This window comes from Macaca thibetana, chromosome 9 (genome assembly GCF_024542745.1).
Source record: "Macaca thibetana thibetana isolate TM-01 chromosome 9, ASM2454274v1, whole genome shotgun sequence".
NCBI lineage: Eukaryota > Metazoa > Chordata > Mammalia > Primates > Cercopithecidae > Macaca > Macaca thibetana.
The window spans coordinates 105,900,394-105,914,536 of NC_065586.1; positions in this window are offsets into that span (position 1 = coordinate 105,900,394).

Here is a 14,143-nt window from a genome sequence, read left to right on the forward strand (position 1 = left end):
ATAACAACTTGCCTAGGTTCTTTGAGTCTTCTAGTGAGTCATCAAACCTGAGAGTGACCCTGGGGACAACCAATGAAAAGACAGTGACATAGAGAGAAATTATCATGAACCTCTAACCATGTATTTCTCATTTCAAACTCCAGTCCTACAATTTTTAGAAGTACAACCACAGAAAAGTGACTGAATGTCACTGAATTCCAGTTTCCTCATGTGAAACCAAGGTGATAATACCTGTATGACAGAGTTGCATGAAGTAAATAAGTTTGCAACTAAGGTGCCTAGTATAATGCCTGGTACATCATAGGTACTCAATACGTGTGACTTCCTTTCTCCCTATTTTAAACTGAGTATTATGTTGATTCTTATTCAGTTTTAGCAGGAATTGGGATGGGGGAACCTCTTTCCAACCTTGTAACTCAGACTAAGAAAAAGTAAATGTTCCTAAAGCTGATCAAAGTTTAAAAGGCTCCCTTTTTAAGATCTAGTCAAAGACTTTGGACTTTGCTGTTTCTACTGCTAGTGAAATGTCTGTGCTGTCCCCATCAATAAAGGTTTGTATACAACTGAGGAAAGCCAGACACTGGGACTATCGTGGTAAGTAAGACAACCAAGGGCACTGCTCTCATGGAGTTTGCCCTCTAATGGGAGATCAAATAAATAAATATAAAATAAATGAGTTTACTGCAGATAGTTAGAAAGGTTATGAGGATGATAAAGTAAGGGAATGGGATAGAGAATGTCTGGGTGGGGATTGCATCATCTATGCTGTGGTAAGGGAGGGTCTCTGAGAAGGCGGCCTCAGGGCCGAGGCTAGGTGATAAGAATCTATCTGTGTGGAAAGCTTGGGAAGTTCTTTCCAGGCTGAGGGATCAGCATGTGCAAAGGCCCTAAGGTAAGAATGAACTTGGCAGATGAAAGGAGCTGCAGCATAAGCACCTCGGGGATGGCTGGCTGGAGGGTCAGGGGCTGCGCAAGGGCAAGACTATGAGGATTTGTGGGGCATGGAGGTGTCAGCATTTACCCACATTCAGTGGGAAGCTGCAGAGAAGTTTTAAGTTTTAAGCAAGGACCTGGCCCAATCTGAAATCATGATTTTAACATTTTAAAATAATGCTTGTTGACTAATGGGAATGACATTAAATACTAGATTTGGAAGGATCCTAAAAGATCTCTCATCCCTAAATGTCTCATTTTAAGGATAAGAAATTGGAAACACAAAAGGCAAATTTGTTCAAAATTACCCATGAGGTTAAGAGAAGCAGCAGAGCCAAGACTCAGACCTCTGATCTCTCGGCTTATGGGGTCTCTGCAGCTGCCAGTCACCACCCAAGTCCTCAGTGCTGGGTTGGCTACAGAAGGATGAGACTGAACGTATCCTGGGCTGTTGACTCACACATCCGTTCTAATATTTCTCATGTCTTATGCTTATGAAAACACCAGGGTCTGTGACTAAGATATCATTCCCTAAGATGCAATACTGAAGGTACCGGAGGGGTTCCCACAAAATAAAATGGAGAAAATGATATGTTTTCAATTCCATGCCACATTTATTCTCCTAAGTCCCAAAGGGAAATTGCTTGAGCCTGTAGTCTCACAGAGTGCCCATTACAATGATTCCCCTGTGATCTCCCCTAACCCTCTGCTACTTATTCTTTCTCTTTCCCATCCCTCCTGCATTAGCCCACAAATAAATACCCTTTTGCCAAAAAATAACAATTAACCAAAAGTCATTCATTTCAAATCATACCCTTTGTTCAAATTCAAGCCTGCTCTGATCCCAGCCAGGCCTCCCTCCTAAATGAGTTGAGGGAAGCAAGCCTGCCCAGACTGAAGTTGCACGTCTCCCCAAAGCCTTCCCTGCTGAGGCTTTAACAAGTGAAAATTTGCTTTTTAGGAAAGTATCATTCCTGCAAAGCCTTGTATTTCTCTGTGACTTGAACAATGTCAGTACTGTACTGCCCAAAGAAGGGTGAGAGAAGGGATTTACTGCTCAAACGGCTTCTTGATAACTCATTGGCCTCAGCAGAGAGATCCATAATTTATGGAGGAAGTGATCAATCACTAGAAAATACATCCTGCCCATTAACGGAAGCTGTCAGCCTCCTGCCAGCCCATCTCACTGGACTGGAGAGTCTGAGCCAAGCGCACTTGGGACAGCCTCTTTCTGATATTGGTTTTCAGGGAACAGAAAGAAATTTTGTCATTGACTTAAAAGCTCTAAGGCCTAAAAAGGAGCTGAGTTTTGGAAAATAGATGCACAGAAGGGAAAATAGGAGGACAAGAGAGGTCTGTCTTAAAGGGAGAAGCTTTCAACTCTTCCTGCAGTTGATGGGGGAGCACGCATGAATCCACGAGTCTTCTGTCTGTGGCCAGAAATAAGATTTGGAGATTAAAGGCTGGTGGTCAAGCTGGGGTTTTGGAAACATAGAGTGAGCAGCTGCTTAGCTATTCTACCTGCAAAATAAGAGGAAAGACAGGATCGAGAGTGAAGCAAAAATGGGAGAGCAAGTGAAAGACAAAGCCAAAGAAGAAAAAAGAAGGCAAATATTTACTAATCAAAGAAGCAAAGGGAGCCAGAGGAAGTTGCCTAGAATCATGATGTGTCTGTAATTGCTCATCAGCTCAGCTAACTTGGCCCAAATCTAATGTTATTCTCATTTTCAAATGCTCATGAGCTCTAAGGGATACCTGTTTCCTCTCTCCTGTGAGTTCTGAAACTAGAAACACCCAGACATTTCATGTCACACTGGCTTGAGCTCCTGCTGGTTCTTCTAACCACACAGAGGGAGCTCTGAGTCCACTGTTTCCTGACCCGCAGGTTCTATCTGTGAGTTCCTTGCCCTCTGGAGCAACTGGAAGATATTTCATTCTCCTGCTTCCACTGAGGCATTGCTACAAGGGCTTCTGTGGATGAAACTGAGAAGTAGCCCCAATTATTTTTGTGTCTTTCCCTCAGGGCTCTCAAAAGAGAAAGCATCTTTCCCCCTGCCACCCCACTTTCGATCTACTCACAGAGCCATCATTTACACCAAGATATCATTGGAATGCCCTCCTCTCTGTATTTTTACATTTCAACTGGGATCAAGCCCTAAGTCTAAAGAATGAATTGCTAAGAGTGGAATATTAGTGACAGCCAGTCTTATGAGTAGGCTGGACCCAGCGAAATCACCCTTGATACGGCCTTTAACACCCTAAAGGATCTGGCCTCTACCCAGATTTGATATATTCTACTACTTGTGACACTCATCTCCCTGTTCAAACATACTACCATCCCATCAGACACAGGGCCTTTGCACACACCCTTCTTTCTATCTGTTACTTTCTTCTGCAACTCTGCACAGAGTTACCAGTCCAGCTTAGTCTTCACATCTCAGCCTTCCTGCCTCCTCAGACAAGGTCAGGCCTCCCGAGTAGAGGTTCCCCAGCACCATAAGCTACTCCTCCACAGCAAGCGTGATTCATTCCTTCTTTGTCCTAAAGGACCTCATGTCAGAACACATTTGACAGTTTCCAGCTGTCCCAAGAGGACCGGTGTGACCAGGGTATAGTGGGAGGAGGGATACGTAGGCCGGAGAGGCAAACTGGCCAGATTAGTCAGGTGCATGAAAGCTTCATTCAGGATTTTATTCTAAGCACGATCAGAAAACACCGGAGGATTAGACACAGGGAAGTGACGTGATCTGTATTGATCTATACTATAGCTGAGTACTCCAGCTACTGTTTGCAAATGGATCTAGGTAGAAGCAACTTTAGAAGATGTTGGAAGGCTATTGTTGTGCCAGGGATGTTTTGTGAAAGTGCAGAGGGGTCAGTGGATTCAGTGTATGTCCCACACAATACACTGATAGATTAAATGGACTCAGCAAATGACACCACACAATATACTGATAGAACAAATGTGGTGCTTGAGGGACAGAGAAGAACTAGGATTGGGCTTGGCTAATTAGTAAATGCAGCATTGTTTATTGACATGAAAAAGACTGGAAAAAGTAGGCGAGGGAGAGAAGTCAATGTTGTTTTGATAAGTTAGATTTGAGATGTCTTTCAGATATCCAAGTGGAAATGTCAGGAAAGCAGATGGAATTGCTAGGAGGCGTCAGAGCTGGAAAAAGATATTGGGCAATTATAGACCTATGGAGAGGTTTGCCAGAGTCAGGGTTGCTTTTTGAGTACAATGGAGTGAGGGGTTGACATCCATGAGGTTTGCAAGTGAGTGAACAGAAAGAACCAAGGAACCTACATGGGTGAGAAGAAAAAGAAAGACCTGAGCACAGTGAGAATACAGAAAAGTAATAGGGTAGAGGATTGAAAGTCACAACACGGCTGTGTAATTTCTAAAGTGGGAGATCTAGAGTGAGTGAGATGGAAGGATATGAGATGGCGCTCAGAGTAGAGACCTCTGCTGTAGACTCACCTCATTAGGCTAGTTTACCCATTCCAAATCCTAAAACTTTGCTATGCTGGTGTCCTTGCTCTGATCCAAAATATCCTCTCTCCTTTTCAGGTATTAATTCATCCATGGATGTTGTTGCACAATCTGTAACTTTAAACCAGCTTGATGTGTCTGAGGGCTGCGCGTAGGTTGACTACCCAATGGAGGTTGAAATGGTTTCAAAGCCATTTGTGGACACCTTCCTGAATCCGTTCCTGCTGGCTGTTGCACTGCTTGGTTTATGACCTGGTTAAACTCTGCTCTGCTCTTATGCTCTTTGCTCTAGTCTAGAGTCTTGGCTCCATCATCCATGCAAGATCATGCTCCCTGCTCTGCATTCTCTTGCATGGTGATCACTGCCAGTTACTTTCTTGGAACTAAACCTCTGACCAACATGGAACCCAGCTTGGTCTGCCTGCTTCTCCATGAGGGAAAGGATTAGAAAAGACCCACAACTTCCTTCGTGATCCCCTTCCCAGAACACCTTCTCTAGCAGACACATCTCCAGGCTGACAAGCTCCTCCTCCCGTTTTCTTTGTACACTTGAGAATATGTTCCCATCAGTTTTGTAAACACGTTTCTTCTGGCACATTTTAATTGTTTGTTGGAATGCTGTTGCACTCCTTATTTCTTTTTTTAAATTTTTGACATCTTTTACAGAATTTTGTATCCTTTTTGTTGCTCATTTTTATATGAAATTTGGTTATTTTCCTTCCTATCTTCATAGCTCTAGAGCTCCCTCTTCTGCTCTTCTTGTGAAGTGTTCATGATATGTCCTCCTTCCTGACAATCTCCTAGTTCTGCACTCCTCCCCTACTTTCATATAAACTTTGTTTTTTCTTTATCTCTATTGACCCTGTACTGCTCACTTTGAATCTTATTCCAAGCAGTTCCTGTGGAGCTTTGTCTTAAAAGGGAGTTTTGTCTGGTTAGTTTAAAGCATTTGTGGGGTCCAGACACTCAGGCCCCATCAGATCTGACCACTTGCACACACTGCTAGCAGAGTCCGCAAAACTCTGAGTTTGGCAGTTACTCTCAGGTTGGCACTCTGAGGTTTCCAGTGAAAACCTGTGTGACTGACTGGGGGACTGTGACATACATTAGATGCCCTATTGCCTTCCTTCGCTTTCACCAGCACAGCTTTGATACAATTCCGGTCTTGAAGGATCGGTGGTTTGTCCCTACCTACTCATATTTAGGGTTCATGGAGACACTTTATCAATTATTGTTTATCATAGACTGGGGGGCTTGGGATTTTTCTATCTAATTGCTCTGTTTAATTTTACGATGGTACTTGGAGAAATTAAATTTCTCAAACATTTTAAGTGGTAGAAGCCAGATACAAATCCAGTCATTTTGCCTATGAAGTCCATACTACCAACTACTCTGCAAGGCTGCATCTAAGTGTCCTTAGCTATCTGAGTAAGTAGAAATTAAACAAATGAAGAATAGAAATAGACCAGTTCTAGGTCAAGAGAAAGGGATAGACAAAGGTCCTGGGGCTTCTGAGCTTTAAAGGAATGGAAAGAAGCCAGTTATAGCTTTGTGAGACATTGGGAGCAAATCATGAAACGATGTATGAAAAAGAAAGAAACCAAAGCAGATTATTCAGGACATTGCAAGCTAGGGACAGGATTTAGTATTTTATCTTACATGCAATGCAAAGCCGTCAGAAAAGCTGTCGTGTGCACGCAATATTTCAAGAGAGCTCAGAAGAGGGACCACTTTGCTTCATTTAAAGAACTAACTTAGGCCTATAATCCCAGAACTCTGGGAGGCTGAGGCAGGCCTCTAGGTCAGCAGTTTGAGAACAGCCTGGCAAACATGGCAAAACCTCATCTCTACTACAGATACAAAAATTAGCTGGGCGTGGTGATACACACCTGTAATCCCAGCTACTTGGGAGGCTGAGGCACCAGAATTGCTTGAACCCAGGAGGTGGAGGTTGCAGTGTGTTGAGATCACGCCACTGCCCTCCAGCCTGGGCGACAGAGCAAGACTGTCTCAAAAATTAATAATAATAATAATGAAATTACATATTTTTGGAACTGAAGAATGATTTGACCACAGAGAAGATGGGCAAGTGGCGTGGTATAGTACACTCATGGCCCGCTAGGAAGTGAACCAAGACAGGAGTGAAGATGGTACCCAGCAGGGAGAGTCATGAAATAGGAGGCTGAAGAACTTGGATACTCGGGGCCAGATTGAGAAGGCCCTGGGCAGTCCTTTCTTAACGGGCTCCTGGGAGCAGTAGCCCTCCTCCACATCAGTTGCTACTGGAAGAAATGCAGTGCTAGAGCCATGGAGCCTGTGTCATAATCAGAACTAAAAAGAGCTGCTACTTTAGATTGAATAGAGCTGCACATTTTTACAATTTTTACAATTTTCAGAGCTCTACATCAGAAGGTCAGCCACATTCACCTGTCAAGATATTTTGGGCGGTAATGACTCCCCTTTCTTGCTATTCTTATCAGTTGCCTTTTGTTATAGTCCCTGGAGCTTTGTGAGCTGGCTTCCTTATAAGTGTTCTGTATAATGTAATATTCGGCACTTTTCCTATTCTCATTCAAACTTTAGCAAAAATATCAGGGAAAATGGGGGAAAGGATGATGGCTGCAACTTGAGTATTATTTTTATCTACATCACATGGAGTGAACTTGCTTAAATGCTGTAGAACTATGACATAGTTCTGAGATTTCATATATTCAATATGTACATAAAGCAGGACCACTTTTCCATACTTTAGTGACCATTTCACTTCTAGTGCTGCTTTAGGCTTCCTTTTAAAACTCTGCCTTCTTAATCGAAGTTTGAAATCATTGGGAATTATTTGTGGAAAGGCCAGTGGATGGTGGGGCATTAGGCCAAAGGGAGGTCAGGACCCGTTTAGTCCACTAAGGGCAAGTATGTTTGTAAGAGCACAGGTGTGAGCCATTAGCAGCCAGCACCTGCAGCAGCTGAGGCCTAAGTGTATCAGCCTGGTCAAGGGACTCTGGGTGGGGTACAGGCAGCATCTGCTCTGTGGGGCTTGGGTAGGACCACATCCCTAATATCTCTCACAATGCCTTTCGTCTACTCAGTAACCCCACGGTCTTTTCAGGAGTGTTAACAAAGGCTGTGAATTTTATTTGCTCTGAGACTGTTTCTTGATGGCAGTGCTCTGAATGGGGTCTCGGTCCTAAGACTGTGGTTTAATGGCCACACCTTTGAGACAGCAGCAGTTTCATTTTCCAACCGTGAAAGTCCAGAATCTCTGGAATCTCTATATTCATCTGAAACTGTTTATAAACCTTTCCTGGAGCTAATCCCTTTCTTGTGCTACTTTATCAAATGTACGTGTAGCAACCGCCTCATACTTGCAAATTCTGCTTTCAAACTGACGAACCTGATGCTCGAGTTCATTTAGAGCACTTTGTTTTCCAGATTTCACAGGCAATAGTTTTACAAAATGTTTGCCAGCACACGAATTACCATTCTCCCAACATCCTCTAACAGTCTCTTCACTGCCATCTATCCACCAAGAGGCAATGCAAATACTTTGGATATATAATTCTTTGAAAGGGTAGCAAAGAATTGGGACCAACAGTAGTAATTAACACTGTCTGTTGCCCAAGCTGGATGAATGTGAATCCTTTTGATGGGGATAGAGATCAGAAGTTACCTGTATGGATGTGATCTGGATACCTATGGCATAGCCCCTTCTACCATGTGACTACCAGCAAAGAGAGCCCATCTGTAGACACAGAAAAATGAAGCAGGTGAACAGAACAAAGCAGACATGTGAGAGGCACAAAGAGGCTTCTTTGGATTCTTGACACCTGACACTTTTCTCTTTTCTGGAGGGTTCCAGCTCCTTCCATCTCAACTGCTTTCCTTCGCCTCTGAGTCCTTTTTCTCCCATCTTTATGATAGATGCCCAGCTCCATTTTATGATAGCTCAGTTGGTTTCCTGTTATGTGAAATCAGATGTTCTCAACTAATTCAGAAGAGCATGATGTTTCCGAGACCAAAGTTATGCATCCGTACCCATGGCCCAGCGCCCCAGCCCTGGACAATCTGATGCTAGTCCAGATTGTCCCTGGGTCTCTTCTGATTCTCAAGCTCTGTGTAAGGTGCCTTTGTGTAGTTTCTGACATGAGAAATCTACGGCTTCTACAAGTGTAGCCCATGACAGAGAGGACCAGCCCAAAGGCACTGTAAAACTCAATACAATGCCACCTTGCTGATACAAAAACACCTCAAAGTGTATACTAGCTGAGCATGCATGACTAGTCAAGTATTCACGGAGCCCTTTGTTCTAGATCCAGAACCAGCATATTCATTAAGGATTGTTGACAGAGGCACGGATCTGGGTAAAAGAAAAAAGAATTTGCTTTACAGATTTAAATGGGCTTTTCAGATAGCATCAACTGTCTATGAACAGACACTGAGCTAGAATAAGCAAACTACACCTTTCTGATATTTGTATATACAAAAAACAAAGCAAACAAAGTTTTCCAAGTGAGCAACGCGGAAAGTTCCAAACTTCTAGCATGAGTGGTAAAATTCCTGTATCTTACACACAGGACTGGTCAATTAACCAACTATTCATTCTCAACTCCCTCCAATAGTTTAGACAGCAGGTAGGAGTTGGGTCAAGAATGAAGGTGAGGGAGTTGGGGGCAATGTTGGGACATGTAGCAAAGCAGCCATTCTGTCCCAGGAAGGGACAGGCTGCAAGAGTGATGCTCTCATATGACTTGATACCTCACATGAGCATGATTTTTTCCTACTCAGCCAGAGCTAGTCTGTGGATGGACGCAGGTGCCTCCAATTCCTTTCATACAACCCTACATGAAACTTCCTGCAGCCCTCCCTACACCAGGTAAGCCAGCACACCAGTGGTTCTCAACCTTACCTAAGAACTTGTTAGAAATGCAAAGTGTGGGCCCCGCCCCAGAACTAATGAATAAGAAACTCTGGGAGTAGAGCCCAACTATCTGAATTTTAACAAGTCCCCCAGGGGATTCCGATGCTCCCGGAAGGTCAAGAATGTCTGCATTCTACTAAATCTTACTGCTAAGCAGAAAGCATGAGGTGGTCCCAAAGTCTCCGTATCTCTAGGGATGTGGTGCTTTTCCTGCCTGGCCTGCACAGAATACATTGTGTGCTCTGAGTCAAGCCAGATCCTGTGGAGGAGTCAGAAGTCAAGGCCAACTGGAGTGCACTTCCTGGAGAATTTGCTGAGGACCGGCAAATCTCTGCCTTCCACACAGGTATAGCAGGCAGGCCGGAGAACGTGCCTTTTTCCAAACTCTTCCTACTGCTCTCAGTCTCTTCATCATTCACTGGTATCTCCTTGTAGTTTAGTCAATCTGCATTTGCCCAAGCAGTAAAAGAGGGCAGTTTTCACAGCACGGGGGAAGGAACTATGCTCATACATCCTACTTCAAGTATGATGATAATGGTGATGACAACGATGATGATGATATAGTCTCACTGCAAAGATAAGTCCTTCAGCAATAATGATGGAAACTTGAAAAAGGCTCTCAGAAGACCATCTTCTGCAGGAGCCTCCCCTACTATAAAAATGAGGCAGCATTTCTCTCCTATTGACTATCGGTCTGAATCCTTTGTAGAATCACTTGCATTAACATCTGCAGTAAATCCAAGTTTGGGGGAGTGGAGTTTCTTCTTTGTTTTTTATAATGTTATAAATACAGCTTTGTTGTTGTTATTATTGTTGTTTAATAGAGTTTAGGAGTAGAAACTTTGGAATCAGAAAGATTTGAATTTGAATCTGAAATACACAATCTGCTTTTGGTGTATCTTACAATGTTAGGAAATTTACTGAACCTTAGGCATTTTTTTCTCTTTTTTTGGACGGAGTCTTGCTCTTGTCACCCAGGCTGGAGTGCAATGGCATGATTTCGGCTCACCACAACCTCCGCCTCCTGGGTTCAAGTGATTCTCCTGCCTCAGCCTCCCAAGTAGCTGAAATTACAGGCGCTCACCACCATGCCTGGCTAATTTTTTGTATTTTTAGTAGAGACGGGGTTTGGTATTTTTAGTAGAGATGGGGTTGGCCAGGCTGGCTTCGAACTCCTGACCTCGTGATACACCCGCCTCAGCCTCCCAAAGTGTTGGCATTACAGGTGTGAGCCACCACGCCCGGCCACCTTAGGCAATTTATTTAACCTTCCTAGTCCTCATTTTTCTCATCTGCCAAGTGAAGATTATAATATCTACCCATGGAGATATGAAAATCATAATTTCTACCAAGTGCTTAGCACTACTCTATGCTTACTATATAGATTAAGTACTTTCTTTTTCTTTTTTTTTTTATTTCCTGCTGTTTTCTCTTCAACTTGCCTTGTGTAATAGCTTTGCACACAGTAGCCCTATGCACGAGACTTCTTTTCATGAAGGGGATCATGTCATAATTATTCCAACTTCTAATAATCTTTACATTAGTCATGTCCAAATTCCCCACTGGACTAGAACAGTTCCATTCCTCTATAAGCCTTTGAGGTTTATGTGTTATGTCTCCCTAGAACGTTAGAGCCAATCAGGGCCTGCAAGTTGGTCCATGTATTGTAATCTTTTCATTGTATAGATGAAGAAACAGCGATCACAAAAGTTAAGATGACTGACTCAAGGTCATTTGGCCAGATAGTAGCAACGTACAGATTAACATCTATTTCAGTCCTTCTTCTAATTTGTTATTGTACCTAACAGCTGAAATTGAAGATACCACAATTTTCTCTTGGTTGGCTTCCTGCTAAAGTTTTAGTTTAAAAATTTTAGTTTGGTTTTAGTTTAATTTCTTTTCCCACTTCATCTTGGCTCTAGACTATGCATCTAAGTTTTTAAATCAGAGGATAATGAAACAGGCATGATTATGGATTTATTTCAGAAAGCAGCAAGAACAAAGTAATCCCATGGAGCCCAAAAATCTTTAAAAAGCTTTGCAGAGTCCAGTAAGGAAATACAGGCACTATCTCAGACCACCCATATGGCCCAGCATCCAGCAACACCCAGCAGGAGGCCAACAGCATGACCCAGAAAGGAGGCCAATGAAAGTACACAGCAGGAAATGAAGCTGGACCACCTGCATCATCAATAACCAGTGTTTACTCAAACAATTGTAGCATTGTTTGAACACTGAGAGAAGAAGAAAAAGTAAGGAAAATTCTACAATTGTAGTTGATTCCAAGAAAAGCATGCTGTGGTTTCTGATGTCTGCAATAAGTAGCCAGGTGTGAAAATACAGAGCCATTCAGTGTGAAAATGCAGAGCCATTCAATTAGGAGGTTGACATTAGGACCAAACGATATCAGGAGGGATTGGTAGTGTGGACCTGATGACTTCTACATGTGTGACTTGAATAAAGACCAAGACTATTTTCAAATGTAAGATTTGTACAGAAACCATATCTGTACCGTGCACTAAGGTGGCCAAGACAGTGGCAGAGGATGGACCACAGTCTCCTTAATCTAACTGCAAAGACACATTCATGACACACACACACCAGGAGCAACAAAACATCAGTGCCAGGTGAGACAGCAAGAGCTGCTAGCAAATAGGCAGCAAGAGCAGGAGGAATCCTGCTGAGCCCCCTGCCCCCACCCCCAGCCCCACAGCCGCCACCCTGGGATGGGAGTGAAGAAGGACTTTAAAGGTAATAACCTGGATCTGTCCCCCTCCCTAATCACCTCCTCTTGGGCCCATGTGTCTTAATATTGGTGGTGGTTCGGTTTGGGCCATTATAGCATCAGCTGCTACTGACCTCTTCATTCCTATTCAGGACTTACAGAAAAGTTGGGAACATGAACTCCTGCTTCTGTGCTGCTTTCTTGTGTCCCCAACACCAGCCAAGACTGTGTGGGAAGCTCCTCACCAACTCAACCTTAACACAGCGCGATGATGGTGGTGTCATGGTCCTGCTTGGACTCTTTTCAGGCCCCATGTCTTCCTCTCAGGGCCCTTAATACTATTCACCCCCATTTCTCCAAATCTTCATGGCCCCTTTCCCTAACAAGGCCTCTGAAGAGTCTCCTTTCTTGCAAAATTACTAGCATATTAGTGTGTCTTAGTGACTTTGAAACCACAAGGCTTCCTGTTCAACAGTAAAAGGAACCGGTGCCTTTGGATGATACAGTTTCTGGATAATGGCTGATTTGTGCTTATCCATGGAACACCACTGGGTGTCTTCACCCTCCTTATCCACATTTAACTGGACCTAAATATCCCAGTGAGCTATCCACTATATAAGAAAAATTTTAAAAAGGTATTCTAAGAGCCTTTTAACTTTCCCAAGACATATGCTACGGTTGTTATCCTTAACTATTATTGTAAACATTATTTAACAATGCACCAGCTGCTGTGAAGAAACAAAGAGAAAGATGTCTTTATTTCTCAGTGGGTTAACAATTTAAATGAGAAAAAAAACTTATGTAAATATACAGGTATATACTATGAAGTCAGTGAAAGCATATAAAATACCCAGGAGATTGAGAACTCATTTGTAAAGATGTTTTAACAGCATGAAGGGGTGTATATTTCTAATCATGTGTTTAATAAACCCAGGAATCCACCAGAAGGTACCTGTGACACCCTTAGAGTATTACTTTGATGACTTAAACTGGCAACAAACTAGTTTCCCATTTGAAAAGGCTTCCTTTAATCCATTTAAACAAGAGATGTTAATTGTTCAGATCACTTTGAACCACCACCACCACAGGCTACTGCATCCTGGGGTCATTCCCTGGCTATTCCTGGAGGGGTCGCACCCTGCCATAAACAGACCTTTTTCTGAGCATGGGCAGTAAGCTACACTGCCATTTTTTTCCTACGGAAAGGGGTAAGTTTCCAGTATGCACCAAACACTAACAGGCTCTGAGGATGCAGACGAGCAAAGCAGACCAGGTATCTATCCTCCTGGAGTTTACAGTCCAGGGAAGTGGATACCCTTACCTGTGTACCATGAGATTATGTGTTTAATTACACCTTCTCTAGAGGCCAAGTCCTGTGAGAGCTCGCAACAGGGACCTGACCTAGTTTGGGAGCAAGGTGGTCAGAGAAGCTTTCCCCGAAGATGGGATAATTAAGATAGTATGAAAAGTAAGTGGGGGTTAATCAGGAAAATAGCAGGGGGTGAGAAGCCAGCAGCATACAGGAGTCCTGAAGTGTAAAGAGGCTGACATTTTCAAGAAAATGGATGTTGGTTAGTGTGGCTAGAATGCAGGCAAGACTGGTCAGATGTGGGGTCAGAGAGCACAAGGACCCAATCAGGTAGAGTCCTATGGTTCACACTGATGATTGTGAATTTTATTCCAAGAGCAATGGCAAGTCATTGAAGTCAGTTAAACAGTTGGCTTTGGGGTCCAGTAACAATAGCAAGCAGAGCAGAGCTCAAATGTGTAAAGCATGCTTATGTTTGGCTGATATTAACAATTCTTTGAATATCTCTCCTATTTGTGGGTATCTTTTTGCAAGGGAACCGTAAGAATGCCATGTGTTACTTTTGTCTTTCCAGCATCCATCTGGAATCTCTACTCTTGACTGCCCTGAGAGGTAGAATGGAGATGACTGTGGTTCTGTTTGGGCTCCGGAGCCCTCTTGTACACTGTGGGTCTGCCCTCTTGTGTTTCCTTCAGAAATCTACTACTTTGTAAGCCAGCATTCAACAGCAGAGCAACATGGGAATGTAAACTAGAGGAAGGGATAGGT